General features: G+C 48.6%; 1 non-coding gene across 1 annotated transcript; it reads left to right on the forward strand.

Moving 5' to 3' along the window:
* Positions 1-1614: 1614 nt before the first annotated feature.
* Positions 1615-1710, forward strand: EV420DRAFT_t332. Its single transcript has one exon. It is a non-coding gene; the product is annotated as a tRNA-Arg (tRNA).
* The last annotated feature ends 2383 nt before the right edge of the window (positions 1711-4093 follow it).

The following is a 4093-nucleotide window of genomic DNA, read 5'->3' on the forward strand; positions in this document are numbered from 1 at the left end:
TACAAAGAAAGAATCATCAGAGGTTACTTTGAGACAAACAAATGAAAAACATACCGCGTAATGAAGAGGGAGAAAGAGGACGACGCGATCGACTGGAAACGGAAGCTGATGTTGCGGCGACGGAAGCAAAAGGCCAGAGCGTGTCGAGCGGGAGGACTCGGCAGTAGGAGAAGTAGATGCAGACGATGCAGGTGAGTCATCAACAGGACGAAAGGTGGTAGGAGGCCAGGACATAGTGGAGCAAGGCAAGGGCGAGAAGGAGCACAGCTGGTCGAATACTTATAAGGGACTGGCAATGATGATCGTAAAGGAAGAAGCGGGTATCCAAGATCCAATTGAGCATTCCTAATATGAAAAAGAAATACCTAATCCGCCTACTCAGGTTCAGCTCTGCTGAGAGCTTCCGCTTCGGCTACGGTTGATGCTGCCAAGTTTCCCCACAGGCATCGGATTGAATCAGGAATCAGCCCTTGCCAATCATCAGCTACAGAAGGTCTTGTGCTATGTATCCAGGATGTCGTAAGCCCATTATGTTACCCCTGCTTGTAACGCCAAAATTGTCATTCGAATCCCATATGCCCGTTCGTCTTCGGCTCCTCCGATTGTGCTTGAGATCTTCTTGCTTCTCTTCCTACGGCTATTACATCTCACCGGCCTTTCATCCTGTGATACCCGGCCCCGTCCATATTTCCAGGCCTGACTAGGACTGACCCTCCGATTTGCAAGATGGGTCATTGCTCATCACCCTTCATCGAGGGTAAAAACACCCAAGTTCCGTCCATCTCCGGCAGTCAACTGGAACGTTTGTAGCCCGATGGAACTGACCTCATCTGCATTGCGGGATTTTAAAACCTCTGTGTAAGGCCCTTACGAGAACGGTTCACAATAGACTAAGCCAGAAGCTCGATCCTCACCTACATACAACACGAGTCCATGATATGATGCGCTTCTGTTCATCATGAACTATCGAAGAACTGACCAGGTGGACCATTTTGCAACATGTGATACCAGATTCAGCGCACCCTAGAATCTTCGTCAGCCAGCATGCCCTGATATATGACTACACAGGTCGGGAAGGAAATTCCGTTAACCAGAGAGGCTTTGGTGGCGCCGATATCATTGGAGCGGGGGTTCCGCAATTCAGGACAGATCTAGACGAAGCGGCGTTTCATTTGTATGTTTTGCGCTGAATTGGTGGATCAGTTCTGTATATCCGCCAGGAGGTCCTTTTTTCAGCAAAGGCCCAAGGGAAGAGGAAGTCTGGAGCGATCTGATCTTTAAAAACCGGGTATCCGATATAGACGGCGTGCGGCCAAGCTAGTCGATAGATTCCCGCAAGCAGTAATGATCTCGAGTGTCGTGTATCTGACTTGTTCCTGTGTACAGCGCATTAATGGATGGCGCTGGCATGATCAATAGTTCACTCATCGTATCCGAGATCTACGCGAGGGGAATAAAAGGAAAATACCAAATTTGATACCATGTCAAATCGATGGCTTGGAAGGGAGTCACAGTTAATTTGTCAAAGGGTCTTCAAGGTACGGTGGACGGACCTGTCCGATCGTACTAAGAGATTCTAACGTTATTATAAAGAGTCCGTTTGATGGAGACCAAGCCGTCGTGGCGTAATGGTAGCGCGTCGCTTTCCTACCCACTCTTATGTAAGCCACGTTAAGGCGAAGGTTGTGAGTTCGAGCCTCACCGTCGGTATTTGGATACTTTTTTGTTAAGTACTAAACAACTTCGAGTATCGAAGTTCGAAGTTCCAGAGCCAGCAGGGAACGAACGACCTTTCGTATGGTAAGAAGTGCTGCAATCATATTGGTATTCAAAGGTCATGTGGACAAAAAAGCAACGCTGGCAGCAGCCAACATATTACAACAGTTGTCCGCATCTTAGTGACGTCAAGGATCCATGAGAAACACCGTAAACCGGTACGCCCACCCGGATTTCTCTTTCTGTCATGTGGTACGTTTAAAGCTTCAAGTTATGAACTTTATTACCAGAGACTGATAATATCAACTTAGATAAATCTGATCGTTCCGGTTTCCGGGATTAGTTCGAGGAAAATTGAACCCATATCGGCGAAACTTGCAGAACCTGCCCCGGAACAACTACCGAAGTATGTATACAAAAATGCAACAGGTATTCAGATTTGGTTTCCTCGGAAGCGACTCTAGATGTTAACAATCAGTACACGGACCGACGCCGACTCACGCACGGAAGGATGATAAAGAACGCAAGGAAGTCTGCCTTAATGTCAAGCTGCATGCGGACATCCATTCTGCAGGCGCAATGGGTAACAGCCTGTGAATAAGTGATTATTGTCGCCGAAGAAATTTTCTCTCAGTATGTATAACATTCAATATTGTGTGCCAATATAAAATATTAAGGACGTTGTTGAGTGACCCCAGTCGTTCCAACACTATGTGGTACACGCGAGGCGACCACCTGCACCCTCGTCGCATCCGAAAAATCGGCCCAAGACTAGATCAATACGTGCCGTATCCCACCACCTAACATGAAGTATTATCGATCAGTTCAAGCCTTTCTCTCTTCAGCCCAATCAGCGAGCGATTCCCATGTCGGTAACACGTGGAGCGTGGAGTAGGTATGTATGCCGCTTATCAGGAACATACCGAAATGCAAACCGACATGGTGCCACTGCCAGGAGGGTATCAACCGGGAACATCCCCACGAACTCTCACGTCGGATAAGGTGTAACCACAAAGAATTTCCCTGCAGCACTGGACATTGCCGAGGGCCAACAGGAACTTGGCGTGAACGCTAAGTAAAACGCACCTACTGCGGGTGTCCCATAAAGAAATCCGAAACCCTACGTGAACAACAGAAGTGAACGTCAGACGCGTGACGAGGGGAAAAAGTTCGTAAATGGGGCACAGGAGGCTCAAGCGAAGCTTTTTAACCAGCCGCTGCACCTTGGCTGCACCAGAAGATCCCGCGCGATTCGAGGAAGAAGGCCAAAAAGGAAGGTTCACACTGTGCCTTTTCCTTTACGGGAATTGACATGATATAGTTCCGTGGGGGTAGAAGAAGAGGGCTCCCTGGCAGATCTGTGACACACCAGCGGCATCGGTGGTCGGAAATGAATCCCCCCTCCTTGCAAGACGGGTTCCAAAGTGAGAGGCAAGAGTATATATCAGAAGGAGTTGGCCGAAATTTTTAGTTTTGTGACACACCAGAATCCATTTCTCCTTCGCCGTCACCCTCGAAGACCCTCGGAGTTGAGAAGGAACAGGCAGGGAGCAGAGTCCAGACATCGAGAATGCCGTGAGCTACTAGTAGGCAGCCGGTGCGGATACAAAATTGTGCCATGGCTGGGAAAGAATTGAGGAATTTACCGGTGTTTTAGCACGTAGCTGTGCCCTTGCTCAGGGACATTGACATTCTCACCGTTAGATCAGTGAAATTTGAAGCGGCCTTGGCGTCTACCAGTAACTCTGACGGATTAAACAAGTACGCTGAGGGACACAACAGCGAATTTCAACAAAAGCATTCCAGTGCAAATAAATCACTGGATTAGTATAACAACCATTGGGTACCGATGAGTACAAGTACAGTATTGACTTGAGTAAATCTATAGTCACAGTAAATGATGATAAGTTACGGATAGATCAAGCTCCAATGTTCCATCATCCGTCCGAAAGAAAACCGAAAAAAAAGAATGGATGAATCAGAGCGGAGAAGGAGACCCTGGGATGTACTGCAGTCCTTCCACGATCGTCGGGTGTGTCTCCAGCACTGGACTCGCAGCCCCACTCCCCGCAGTATAGTAGGACATTGTACTCGTCGTTGAAGGTTGGCTCCCACCAGTACTTGCACTGCCTCGTGTATCCACGTGGTCAGCAACAAGCTCTCCAAGCTCTCCACACGCGCTCATAAGCAAGCTATTGGACCGGCTCGGAGGCTCACTCGACATTGGAAGCGTGTTCCGCGTTGGTGGTCGACTGATTGAAGCCATTCGCTCGACAGTGTGTAGACTCGACGTCGTGCCCATCTCACGCGAACCAATACTCTCAATCGTAGGCATTCGGCGTACGTATCCTCCCAGTACCCGAACATGATCATCCGG

This window comes from Desarmillaria tabescens (assembly GCF_030435595.1).
Source record: "Desarmillaria tabescens strain CCBAS 213 chromosome Unknown EV420scaffold_179, whole genome shotgun sequence".
NCBI lineage: Eukaryota > Fungi > Basidiomycota > Agaricomycetes > Agaricales > Physalacriaceae > Desarmillaria > Desarmillaria tabescens.